Raw genomic sequence first — 14314 nt, 5'->3', positions numbered from 1 at the left:
CTTTCAGGATTGTTCCCTTGCCTGACAGCAGGAAGGGGAGCAGAGACGGGGGGGTTTGTTTCTCTCTCTCTTTTCTTCCCTGGTCGCTCCAGGATCTTGAAACCTGCCACCCAAGTGACACAATAATGGAGGTTTGAGTAAGTAGGGCCAAGAGACTAGGATACCCTCCCGCAGCCAACCCAGGATGGCGATACAGAGCCTGGGTTTGAAGCCAGAAAGAGCAGAATATTGTAATCCAGACTCCACCATGGACGACGTATCATTTTGGGCATGTTACTTATTTTGCTGAGCCCTGATTTCTCTTCTTACTACTCAAATGAAGATGTGAAAGGCATTCCCCTCGCTGGGCATTTTAGAGGATGAAATAACATAAATGGTAAGTACATAGCATAGTGCCCAACAAAGACCACTGATAAACCACAATGCTACATCCTCATGACCGTCATCGTCATTACCATCATCAGTCTGCCAGAGACTAGGAAGAGTAAGGCTACGGGTGGAAGGAGTAAGAAAGCAAAGGCAGGACGGGAAAGACACCAGGGGCCTTACCTGTGGCATCTCTCCTCTCAGAGAATCCCTCCTGGGGCCAGGTGAAATGAGCAGATTCAGAGAAATACTTCTCCTGCCGCTAGGGTTTTGGAATCATCTTAGGAGAGGTCATGAGAAACAAGACAAGCGGTGGAGTTTCTCCAAAACTGTTGGATAGACTAGGAACCACCCCTAGCACCCGCCGGTATGTGTGTCACTTGCAGAATTAACTGACTTCCTCTTGATCTCATTGATTTTCAGAGTTGGGGGCCTGGCTGTGGAATGTGTTGTTTTTTAAGAGTCTTCTCTTTCCCCTCCTCCCGTCCCCTTCTTCTCTGTGATTTCTTCCCATGCAATTCCTTATCCCTCCTCTCAGTAGCACTTTATAGGATAAATAGAGATTTGGGTGTTGCAGCAGATTGTCTTTGAAATTCCAAGTAACAGCCAAAGAGGTGCTGAGGCTTCAGTGACGTGACCTTTATGTTTGAAATAGGGGTGATCTAAGCTTGCTGCTGCCACCCACAGACAGCTCAGATCACAATGGGCTAATGGTAGGAGTGTGTTCGTGGCTTGGGAGAGCTGAGTATTACTAAGACCTGGCAAAGCTCTGTCCTGGAGAGGAAAATGTGGGTCAGAGGGAACCAGGAGTTCTGCTTAGAAATGAATTATTTCTCCATCAAAACAAGGAGAAAGCAATTCCTCCAGGGATATGGGGCAATTGGAAAGAGTGTACGTTGTTGTATGTTTTCATAGTTCAGACTGGCTCACTTGTATCCAGTCACCTTTACTATCCTGGCTCACCTCCCTCTTCTCTTTTATTTCACTCTTTGTTGTGGCAGAAACCCTTGGTGCTCAGCAATATTCATGGGATTGTCTTCATTTCTCAGCCTCCCTTTGACTTTATTTAGTGCCGGTCAATGGTAAGATTTCATTCTTTTCTATGGCTGAGTAATAGTCCATTGTATATATAATGTAAACAGTGTTTTTATTTTTATTTTATTTTATTGTTTAAAGTATTACAGATAGTAGTACATATGTCTCCTTTATTCCCCTCATCGACCTTCCCCTGGCCTCCCCTACTCCCCCGGCACATGCCCTCACCACCCCCGCCCCCCAGTGTCTTGTGCCCATTGGTTATGCTTATATGCATGCATACAAGTCTTTCAGTTGATCTCTTACCTTCCCCCCCGCCCCCCCCCGCAACACTCCCCAGCCTTGTATTCACTCATCTGTTGATGGGCACTTTGGTTGCTTCCATAGCTTGGGTATTGTAAATAACGCTGCAATGAACATACGGGTGCATATACTCTTTCGAATTAGTGTTGTGTCTTGGGTTTCTTTGGGCATATACCCAGCAGTGGGATTGCTGGGTCATAAGGCACTTCCACTTTTAATATTTTGAGGAATCTTCATACTGTTTTCCATAGTGGCTGCACCATTCGGCATTCCCACCGACAGTGTACAACTACTCTCATGTGTTATTTGTAGGTTTATCGATAATAGCCATCCTGGCAGGTGTGAGGTGATAATCTCATTGCGGTTTTAACTTTCATTTCTCTGATGATTAGCGATGTTGAGCATCTTTTCATATGTCTATTGGCCATCGGTTTGTCCTCTTTAGAGAAGTGTCTATTTAGGTCCTTTGCCAGTTTTTAATTGGATTGTTTATTGGGGTTTTTTTTGGTTTTGAATTGTATAAGTTCTTTATAATTTTTTTATATTAACCCCTTATCAACTGTATGTTCTCCCATTCCATGGGTTGTCTTTTCATTTTCACGTTAACATCACTTTTACCCATCTTTGCCTCTTCAAATCCACTACCTTGTGGGTACAGTAGACCCTCATCTTTTGTCTTGAGAATTATCAGAATGAACTCTCTGAGCCCATCTTTTTTTTTTTTTTTTAACATACTTGTATTGATATCAGAGAGGAAGGGAGAGGGAGAGAGAGATAGAAACATCAATGATAAGAGAGCATCATTGATTGCCTTGCCAATGGGGATCGAGCCTGCAACCTGGGCCTGTGCCCTGACCAGGAATCAAACCGTGACCTCCTGGTTAATAAGTCAATGCTCAACCACTGAGCCACACCAGCTAGGCCCTAACCCATCTTTTTACTGGTCACCTACCCTCTGCCCACACTGGCCGGGTGAAGCAAGCACGTTTTACGCCTCTGCATATATGTTTGGTCCATGTGCAGGTGAGACCTGTGGGTGCAAATCGCATACATGCACCTGTCTATCAGGACTGCCTTCCGTTCACACACAGGATGAGCAGAGGCCACACACAGAGCAGGGACACAAGAGATCAGAAACATTCATCTTTGATAACCTCCATCATTTTGCAATCTACAAAATTTAGAAAAAAGCTATTTTACTTTTAATACACTTTTAGGTTGCTTTTTTATGGGTTAGTGCACTGGTCGGCAAACTCATTAGTCAACAGAGCCAAATATCAACAGTACTTCTTCAAAATAGACTCGCTCAGGCCGCAAACCGACTTCTGCGCATGGGCCACGAAGTTTCAATCGCACTGTACGTGTGCCCGCACGTGGTATTTTGTGGAAGAGCCACACTCAAGGGGCCAAAGAGCCACATGTGGCTCGCGAGCCACAGTTTGCCGACCACAGGTTTAGTGTTACATCTGTGATTGATTTCATACCAGGGAGTCACCCTGATCCTCCCAGTTCTCAGAGCCCTCACAGGTCTGTCTGGATGGGAAGGGTTGTGGAGGGGGTTTTGTGTCCCCCCTGGGGACAGAGGCCTCCTGCACAAAACCCCTAAGTCCAAGAGAGGAAGGACCTGAGGCTGGGGGACTCGGGAGGTGCGGGCCTTGCTAAGATGATTGCTTCTTCTTTTCCTCCGCTGCCCTCCTCCCGCTCCCTCGGGCCGGGGCTGCCTCCCTGGAGGATTTCAGGTGGCAGCAGAGATCACTGAGCAGTGAAAGCGAAAATAATGACTCCCCTTGTCTATGACTGTTCCTGTCACATCTGAGAGAGGCCTGCAGTCTCCGAGGAGGGACGGGACGGCGTGCTGAGCGAGCAACTGAGCCTGCCCTGCCTCTGCTCGCTGCTGCCTGCAGCCATGGCCCTGCAGCCGGTCCAGCCCACCGCCTGCTGTGCGCGCAGGAGCCTGGCTGTGTACCCAGGGAGCTGGAAGCTGGCAGCTCACGCTGCCCGCGAGGGGGGGAGCCAGGGTGGGCGAGGGGAGAGGTGTCTTTGCTCCATATGCGAGCCCCTTAATGAGAAAGTGTGCATCTGCTGTGTAGCGCGCACCGGGGACGCTGCCAGGGCTCCGTGGGTGGGTGAGTGGCTGCAGGAAGCCTGGCCTGAACCCGAGCTCTCTCTCCAGGCGCCCCTGGTGCTGGAATAGTTCCAGCAGGAGGTCCGCCCCCTCGGAATGGGGTCCCTTTGGGTTTGGACTGGCCCTCTGGGCCTGGGCCTGGGTCCCAGCCCTCTCCCACTCCCGAGGGAGTATACCCCACTGCGTTCTCACTGTTTGTAGCATTGCTAACTCTCCTGTAACCATGATTTCTTTCCTTTCATTCTACCGAGAACAGGGATTTGGGGATCTTGAACCAATAGATACCGGGGACCCAGACTCTCCTCTCCAGGAACCCCACTTTCCCATGTTGTCACCATGACTCCCCGTTATTGCCACAATTCCTGAATCCCTAGCTTGTACCTACGACTGCGCATCACCCAGCAGTTATTTCATGCTTTTGCTCCCCGGCTCCCTCCCCCCACCCCAATGGGGCTCCTCTCTCAAAAAACACACACTCATGGCTTTCTGAGCCTATAGTCTGTTCCTTGGTCAATTATTTCCTTGTCCCCATTCAGATTGATCAAACCTCCTTTTCCTGCGGTATTTCTTCCAGGCACGTGGCCTCCCAGGGCCTGCTCCTCTTGGCTGTGCGGTTCCCCGTGTCTGGGCTGGGTCCTCCCCAACTCCACCCTCCAACTGTGCTCTTCTGCAGACCCATTTCTCGGCCCTCCTTTCACTGCTTTTCTTCTTCATTCTTTTTATGATGAATTTTAGATGACACCCAGAACATCTGTTCAAAGAGCATTTATATATTTTTTTGCCAAAATTTAAAAATACAGAAAAGTACAAAGGATGACAACCCGCATGCATATCTCCACCGTCCAAAATCAGCAACTTAGCATTTTTGTCTCCTTTGCATCTGGTATTCCTTTTCATTTTTGAAGAAATAAAACATTAGAGAGAAAGTAAGGTTCCCTTCAACCTATGGCCCCTTTCCCACTGCTCTGCAGGAGTCCCGAGAGGCGAGCATCACAGTTCATGTCCTTGGCTTTTGTATGTAGACATCCATCCATGATACATATGCACCACACTGCGTCTAGTGCTTGTCACTGGGCGTTACTATGTTTATAGAGATTTGTAGTTGTTTAATTGCTATATATTATTCTGTTATTAACTATATGAAATATATTGCATTATTGTGTGATGCAACCCCTATCAATAGACATTTACATTCTTTCCAAGTTTTGCTAACAACAACAACAACAACAAAATGCTATACTCGGCTGGTGTGGCGCAGTGGTTGAGAATCGACCTAAGAACCAGGAGGTCATAGTTCGATTCCCGGTCAGGGCACATGCCTGGGTTGCGGGCTCCATCCCCAGTGTGGGGCTTGTAGAAGGAAGCCGATCAATGATTCTCTCTTATCACTGATGTTTATAATTCTCTCCCTCTCCCTTCCTCTCTGAAATCAATAAAAATATATATATTTTAAAATGCTATATTTTTAAAAAATGCTATAGTCAGCATCCTTAGATATGTTTTCTTATGCACATTTGTGGGAATTTCTGTAAGCTATATTAGAAGAAGTAGAATTGTTGGTTATGAAGTAGGCATATTTTCAATTTTATAAAATGTGTCATTTTTTTCCCCTCCAAAGTAGATGTACTAATTTACATTCCCACTCCCAGTTTATAAGTATCATTTCACCCAAATCCTTGTCAACACTTGATGTTGTCATGCTTTAAAATTATTGACAATCTGTGGGTGAAAAATTATAGCTCATTGTTATTTTAATTTGTATTTCTCTCTTATTAATAATAGCTAACAATTACATAGCACTTATTCTGTGCCAGACGCTATTTGAAGCAGTTTTCATATATGAACGTATTTAGTCTCCACCACAACTTTCAGATAGTTTCTATCGTTATCATTCCCTCTTACAAAAGGAGGTTTGAAACCTCACTCAAGCTTTCACAGCTAATGAGCAGGGGTGAGGGCACTCAGACTGGCCCACGTGGGTGCATTTCACCATCACATCCTTGGGGTCTCCAACGCCAGCCAGGCCCAATGCCCCCTCACGTGCACATGGCCCATTTGCATTGCAGTTTCCTATTTATAGACTTAGCTATTTTTTGATTAGGTAATTAGTGGTGTTTTTTGAGAAATTATTTATAGGGCTTGGGTGTCAATTTTGCCTGTTGCATGTGATGCAATAACTTTTTCCAGGGTAGTGCTGGCCTTGTAACCTTCGTTATGTCCTCGGCTTGTCTTTTGTTTTTGCCAAACACTTTGATAGCCTTTAAAGAAACACACACTAAACTTTTTCCCTCCTTGAACCAGTTCTGCCCCATTTTTACTGTTGTCCGTGTGCTGGGGACTTTCCCAATTGATGTCTACCTCTCAGCTTCTCATGCGAGTGGAAGGCCTGGTTCACCAACTGCTTCAAAGAAATCTGTACATGTAGATCCCTCTGTTACCTTGAACATCAGACATCATCCATGATCCCATCTTCCCAAATATTTTCTCCCTTCAGTCTTTTCTATTTTTTTTTTAAATTCTCATCTGAGGATATGTTTCTATTGATTTTGTTTGTTTTGTTTTGGTTTGTTAATCCTCACACTAGGATATTTTTTCCATTGATTTTTAAGGAGAGTGGGAAAGAGAGGGAAAGACAGAGAGAAACATTGATGTGAGAGAAACACATAGATTGGTTGTCCCCTGCACATGCCCCAACCATGGCTGAGGAGGACCCTGCAATCAAGCTACGTCCCCTTGACCAGAATTGAACCCTGGACCGTTTGGTCCATAGGCCAACTCTCTATTTACTGAGCCAAACTGGGGAAGGCTCTGTTTCTATTGATTTGAGAGCAAGAGAGAGAGAAGCATCTATTGGTTGCCTCCTACACGTGCCCTGATGGGGGATCGACTGGAAAATGAGGTATGTGCCCTGACTGAGAATGGAACCCACAACCTTTTGGGGAATGGGACGACACTCCAACCAACCGAGTTACCCAGCCAGGGCCAGTCTTTTCTATTTTTGTAAATAGAACTCCATTTTTACATCATGGAGGCAGTAATTCTTGTTTTGTTTTGTTTTTTCCCCCCACCTCTTTTTTATTTCCTATATGGAATCAGGAAACAAATTATACAAGGTCCTTCCACATTCACTCACTGTTCCAACAGCCACTGTCCCACCTGATCAGCCAGACCTACACCACTGTAGTGGATCCCAAATTGTCATCCTAAAACTCCAAAAGCCTTTCGTGATCCGCCATTTACCCTGGCACACTCTCTTTAGCCCCAGCCCCCCAATGACCTGGTGTCATCACTCTTCTCTCTTTCTGCCTTCCTGAAGCAATACCTCTGTCCCCCAGTCAGTGGAGGCCACCTCTCCCGATGTGGGAACCCGTTCTCCCTGGCTCTGTCACTTAGCTCCTCCCCCTGGAGTTCCTTCCCCTCTCCTCTGCTCCCTCAGTGCTGCTGTCCTTCATGTCCAGCTGTCTTACCACTTCCTCACTCAGGCCTTCTCCATCGCAACAGCCCCGCTCATCTTCCCATCTCCGTTATCTCCCAGCACATATTCTCTGGACCATGTTGCCTTGAATGGTTATTCAATGGCTTCATTAAGCTCTATTGTCGGATGCCCTAGGGGAGAGACTGTGTCTTAAATTCCCTTTGTATAGGCCACAGCGCCTAGCACGGCATGATGCACATGTCAGGTATGAATGCTTTTCTGCGTGGGAGATGGCTAATGCGTAGGAAGCTCTTACAAGGATAAGGACCCTTCTCCTCGCTAATGAACTCATCCTCTAGTCTCAGAGTTCCCGAGGCTCTGTGGGAGTGGGCCCATCTAGCACCTTCTCCCCAAAGGAGGAAAGTGTAGTGTGTTTTCAGGCTGTTCTTTCCTTCTGCCTCCATATCCACTCTGACCACGTGGACCCTCACCGTTGCTGACCGTGGCCAGATGCTCGGGTCCCGCACGTGTGCTAGACCTGGTGATGGAGGAGACCAGAAGAAGAGCCGAGAGAGACAGAGGAGGTGGCGGAGCCATTTTACAACCTATAATCGTAAAGGAATATTAGCACCTATTTAAATAGTTTTTAAAAAAATCACTGGTAGGCCTTTAGTTAATACTCACTAAATGAGTAAGGTTCCTAGCAGGAACCACAAAAATACTTTATTTTATTCAATCTGTGTAGAATGAAAAGAAGAAGAGAGATTAGAATCACTGCTTCTTTCCTAATTCTAAAAGTAGATCTTGTAGATGGTGTCTGGTGGGGGGTGGGGGGATTTCTGGAGCAGTGTGGGACTTCACCAGCCTGCCCCATAGCTGTGCAGGTGCCCAGCTGTTCTGTGCAAGCACCTGGCCTCATTCCCCTCCCCTCCCCCTCAGGGAGGCCCTCCTTTCAGCTTTCACTTACCTCCTCACCTCGGCTGTATGCCACCCTCTGATATCCCATCTCTATCTCTCCTGTCGATTCTTATTTTTTTTAATAAGAACAGATTTTTAAAAAATATATATATTTTATTGATTTTTTACAGAGAGGAAGGGAGAGGGATAGAGAGTTAGAAACATCGATAGAGAGAAACATCCATCAGCTGCCTCCTGCACACCCGCTACTGGGGATGTGCCTGCAACCAAGGTATATGCCCTTGACCGGAATCGAACCTGGGACCCTTCAGTCCTCAGGCCAACGCTCTATCCACTGAGCCAAACCGGCTAGGCCTCTCCTTTTGATTCTTGAAGCCTCTCCCTCTGCCCAGTATCCTTGGATTTACCCTCCTTCATGCTGTGGATACAGTCAAATCTCTGCATCTCTTTTGAATATCTTTAAGCTGCTTGCAGTCAGCCGAGTTCTTCATGATCCAGCCTGGTGTAACATCCCAGACCTGGGTTGTCCAGAATGTGAGTTCAGACCAAGACAGATCTTTATTTATTCGTTTATTTTTTAAATTTCCCCTGACATTGTTTATACACATGTATCCCTCCAAACCTAGAGTAGGTCTCTAGACAACAAACGCATGCAAGAGAAACCTACCCTCATCCTTACCCTGGGCCTCTTTCTGCTCCTTCTGTCCTGTTAGGCCACCTACTGCCTTCCGTGCCTGAGAGCCCAGTGACAGACACTACAATGGCATGGGCTTTGTTCCTTCCGAGGTCTATTTCCTATCCTCTCACCTTTCATATGGATGATCATCAAGCCCTCTGAGCCTGGAGACCCCCTCAGCAGCTGAGCCAGCGCTCCCAAAGAGGGAGGGGGGAGGGGGAGGAGGGAGGGGATGAGGGGAGGGGGTAGGTCTAGTGGCATGAAGGTGGCAGCCCTTGGAAGAGCCATTGATCTGGCAGTTTCTGTAGGAGATTCAGGGCTTCAAGGCCGGCCACCTTTCCTGTGGTCGGCAAACTGCGGCTCTTGAGCCACATGCGGCTCTTTGGCCCCTTGAGTGTGGCTCTTCCACAAAATACCACATGCAGGCCCACACATACAGTGCGATTGAAACTTTGTGGCCCATGCGCAGAAGTCGGTATTTTGTGGAAGAGCCACACTCAAGGGGCCAAAGAGCCGCATGTGGCTCGCGAGCCGTGGTTTGCCGAGCCGCAGTTTGCCGACCACTGGCTGGGCTATGAAAGAAAGGAGGGGCACCCGGGTCAGGAGTGGAGCAGTCTCCTGACTGTTTTTTTCCCTCCTGGTTTTACCCTCCTTTCTTATAGGAGAAACTATTGTCAGCATATTTTATAGTAAAAAAAAAAAACAAGCAAAAAAGTTTTTAGCATCTTTTTGTGCGTATCATAACACGGAGTTTTGCATTTCGGTCATCTTGAGGGTGGTAACTTTGTTTGCACACAATAAAATGTAGAGAGGTTGCAATCAAATAATCAAGATGCAATTAAGCAGAAAGACATATGCAGGGAATACTGTCAGGAAGGGCTGGGGCGGGGACCAGGGTCCGTATAGGAGTAGGGATCCATTGGACAGGAGTGGGGGGTTCATAGACACAGGGGTGCCAGTGCTTGGGGGAAGCCATTTCCCTTCGGTTAGCATCTAAGTGGGCCAGAACCTGGCTTGACTCTGAGCTATGACTTGATTATACAACTTCAAGCCAGCTCACCTGATAAATCAGCCTTCTTCCTGGAACTGTGTTTTGTCTTCCCTGTTTAGTCAGCACAGTGCTTTCGAAAGAGTCGACGCTGAATAAATATTTAATGTTTAATGAATGAAGAAATGAATAGAAACAGGGGGACCTTTTGTTGCTTGCATATTAAGATGGGTAAAGGGGGCAATTCTCATTCTGGCTACGGAGCGTGCTCAGCTGGAAAACTGTCAAATTCCCGAAGGGTTCCTCCAAGGTGGGAGAATAAGCTGGAAGTGGTGAATTCGGTTCAGGCTTAATGATCTCAAGTTGAAAGTTCTCGTCTCATCCCCTTATCCTTCTGAAGAAGAAGAGTCCCAAAAGGAGATTGTACCTCAGTTGGTTGGAGCATAGTCCCCTACACCAAAAGCTTGCAGGTTCTGCCCTAACTGGTTTGGCTCAGTGGATAGAGCATTGGCCTGCGGACTCAAGGGTCCCGGGTTCGATTCCAGTCAAGGGCATGTACCTTGGTTGTGGGCACATCCCCAGTGGGGAGTGTGCAGGAGGCAGCTGATGGATGTTTCTAACTCTCTATCCCTCTCCTTTCCTCTCTGTAAAAAATCAATAAAACATATATTTTTTTTAAAAGCTTGTAGGTTCCATCCCTGGTCCAGATTCATACAAGAGGCAACCGATGGATGTCTCTCTCTCTCTTTCTTTCTCTTCATTCCTCTCTCTAAAACACCAATGAAAACATATCCTTAGGTGAGCAATCAATCAATCAATAAAGGAGAATGTGAGAGTCTGCTAACTAATTAGCAGACCCATGGTCTCTTCCTAGGTAGCACTCTACTTCCTGGACTCCCTTGTAGTTAAGTTAGAGTCAGCCAGGTAACTCCATTCCGGTCAACAGAATATGAGTAAAAGTAATTTATGCCACTTTCCGGACAATCCGTTAAAAAAATATTCCATATTCACCCTTCCATGCTTCTTCCCCATCTGGTTTGATGCAGATGAATATGGTGACTTGGGGATCATGAATTGGGAAACCAAATACCCGGAGACAGTAAGAGTCTGGGGCCCTGACGTGAAGAAAGGTCTCAAACTGACCAGGAGCATGTGCTTGCTACGTTACGTGAGTGAGAAATAGACTCCACTGAGATTTGGGAGTTTGTCGGAGCACATCAGGGATGATCCAGAGATAGCACTGTGCTCTGTGGTGGAGAAGAAGCCCCGCCCCCCTGCCGATCATTCCTCGTTCAGTGTGAATGAAACCAGATGGCTCTCAGTGCTTCAGGCCTAAATGACTTAATTATTAAAACTTTAAAGATTAATTACTCAAAATGTTTTCATTTTTATTTGTTTGTTTTATCCCCCTCCACCTAGTATCTAAGGAAAGTGCTAAGAGTAGAACCAAGGACAAATGAGATGTGGTCCTCATTCTTACACAGCTCTCAACTGACTTTGATGCTTCTGACATGGGTTTGCTGACCTGACTTGGACTCAAATATCTTGTGTACTGGACTTTGGCTTAAAAACTCTTGCATTCAGAACTCTTACCACCTTAGCAAGCTCTCATTTAAATAATTTACTTCTTCTCATTACCAATCTATATCATTTTCAATTATACTCTAGTCACCTGACATAGATTGGTAAGCTCAGTTTAGCTGATTTTGGAGCTCCTGACTCTCAACTAGAACTTCATTTACTAAAACAGCCCAGCCATGCCCAGCCAGGTATGGCTCAGTGGTTGAGCGTGGACCCAGGAACCAATAGGTCACCTGTTCTCTTCCTGGTTTGATTCCGGGTTGTGGGCTCGACCCCCAGTAGGGGGCATGCAGGAGGCAACTGATAGATGATTCTCTCTCATCATTGATGTTCCTATCTCTCTCCCTCTCCCTTCCTCTCTGAAATCAATAAAAATATACTTAAAATAGGCCAGCCATCATGATTATTCTGCAGAGGTCCATTTGCCTTTCTTGGTGAAACCTGGGTTTGTGTTGGTTCCCTAGGTAATGATGCGAAACAATGTGTGTTGGCTGAGAGAGATCAAACAGTAAAGCAAGTCATAGTGGCAGCATGCTCTGTGCCCCATCCACTGCTTCCACGGTTTGACCAATTCTAAGTTGGGATGAAAGCCTCTGATAGATTGTGGTGATGACAGTTTATCCATTGCTCATGGGTCCCAGGTACGACCTCATTTATGTGCTTTGCTGTTCTAAGTCATAGCCCCCAGGAGGAACCCCAGTCAGAGAAATCATCTGCATTCTGATGTCTGCATGGGACTGAAATGTTTATACTTGAAAAATGTAGTTGGGGCACATCAGTAAACAAGAATGGGCATAGGGGAGGATATCGTAGGCTATTAAGCACCTACATGAAGTTCCTACTGTGTGCAAGGCACTGGCTGACATGTGTTTGGGGAGGGCACATGGAGAGAGAAAGCAAAGAAGAGCCAGGCACTGTCCCTGTCTTGAAGGACCTCGGTGTCTAATGTGAAAGAAGGATATACAGGCGCTTATAAGAGAAGGTGTTAAGCCCTAGCCTCTTTGGCTCAGTGGCTATAATGTCGGCCTGCAGACTGAAGGGTCCCAGGTTCAATTCCGGCCAAGGGCACATACCTGGGTTGTGGGTTTGATCCGCAGTGTGGGGCATGCAGGAGGCAGCTAATCAATAATTCTCTCTCATCATTGATGATTCTATCTCTTTCTCCCTCTCCCTTCCTCTCTGAAATCAATAAAAATATATTTTTTAAAAAAGAAAGTGTTAAATTCAGCAACAGAGATATGAATAGGAATTCCTAGGGAGTGGAGATGGGGAGATATTTTCTGGAGGAGGTGAAACATGAGTTTGGTAGGATGAGTAGGAGTTTACCAATCAAAGGTTGATCACTGGTTGGTGTGGAGGTTTCATGCAGCTTTTAGACACATGGACTACCTTCAGCAAAGACATAATATGTCTATATACTCAATTATACACATACATACATAAATATGTACGTACATACTAATATGCTGCATATGTATAGCAATATGTTCAGAATTTCTGTGAGAGTGTGTGTTACTTCATGTTTTAAAAATTATATTCTTAAATAATTTTTAAAATTATATTTTTACATAATTTAAAAACATTTTATGCTTATCTATGATTTTCCATATTGATAGCTTTGAATGGGGGGGGAGGGAATCCTTTGTCAGCTGACATGGACTAATTTGAATTCAGATAATAATGTGCAACATAATAACTATCAGATTCTGAATATCTAATGTATCAGGCCTTCACATTTAATTGTCATAACAATTTATTAAAATATATATTATGACCATTTTATGTACTAAGGCTTTGACATTCAGAAAGGTTAGGTGACGACAGTGGGTTGTGGCTAAAATTGAAATCAAAATAGAAATCAAAAGATACCTTGAGACAAATGAAAATGAAACCACAACAATCCCCAATCAAGATTGACAAACCTCTAACCAGACTTATCAAGGAAAAAGGAGAGGACCCAAAAATAAAAGTAGAAATGAAAGAGAAGTAACAAGTGACATCACAGAAACACAAAGGATTATAAGAAAATCTTTTTTTTTTTTTTTTACAAACAGCTATATGTCAACAAATTGGAAAATTTGGAAGAAATGGATAAATTCCTAGAAACATACAATCTCACAAAACTGAATCATCAAGAAATAGAAAATCTAAATAGACTAATTGCAACAAAAGAAATTGAAGCTGTTATCAAAAAAATTCCAATAAAAATAAGTCCTGGACTGGATGGCTTAACAGATAAATTTTACCAAACTTTTAAAGAACTAACATATCCTTTCTCAAACTATTTCAAAATATTCAACAAAAGGGAAGACCCACAAGCGCATTTTATGAGGCCAGCATTATTCTGATAAAAAAAATTGTAGACCAGTATCCCAGATGAACATAGATGCAAAAATCCTCAACAAAATATTAGCAAACCAAATTCAACAATACATTAAAAAGATCATACACCATGATCAAGTGGGATTTAGTCCTGGGATGCAAAGTTGTTATAATATCAGCAAACACATTAATGAGATACAGCACATAAACAAAATGAAGGATAAAAATATGATTATATCAATAAATGCAAAAAGATTTTTTGAGAAAATTCAGTCCCCATTTATGTTAAAAACCCTCAGCGAAGTGTGAATAGAGGGAACATACCTGAACGTAATGAAGTCCTTTTATGATACCAACATCAGACTTAACGGGAAAACTAGAAGCATTTCTCTGAATATCAGGAACAAGAGAGGGATGCCTGCTTTCACCATCTTTATTCAACATAGTACTCAGAGTACTAGCGACAGGTCTCAGTCAAAAAGAAGTAAAAGACATACAAATTGAAAAGAAAGTAAACTATCATAAGTTTAATTATAGATAACACGATAATGTATTTAGAAACCCTAAAGACTCCATTAAAAAACT

This window comes from Myotis yumanensis, unplaced genomic scaffold (assembly GCF_028538775.1).
Source record: "Myotis yumanensis isolate MYYU_CA2020_CCGP unplaced genomic scaffold, mMyoYum1.0.hap1 SCAF_19, whole genome shotgun sequence".
Lineage (NCBI taxonomy): Eukaryota > Metazoa > Chordata > Mammalia > Chiroptera > Vespertilionidae > Myotis > Myotis yumanensis.
The sequence above is the reverse complement of the archived record's forward strand: the minus strand, read 5'-3'. Positions refer to the sequence as shown.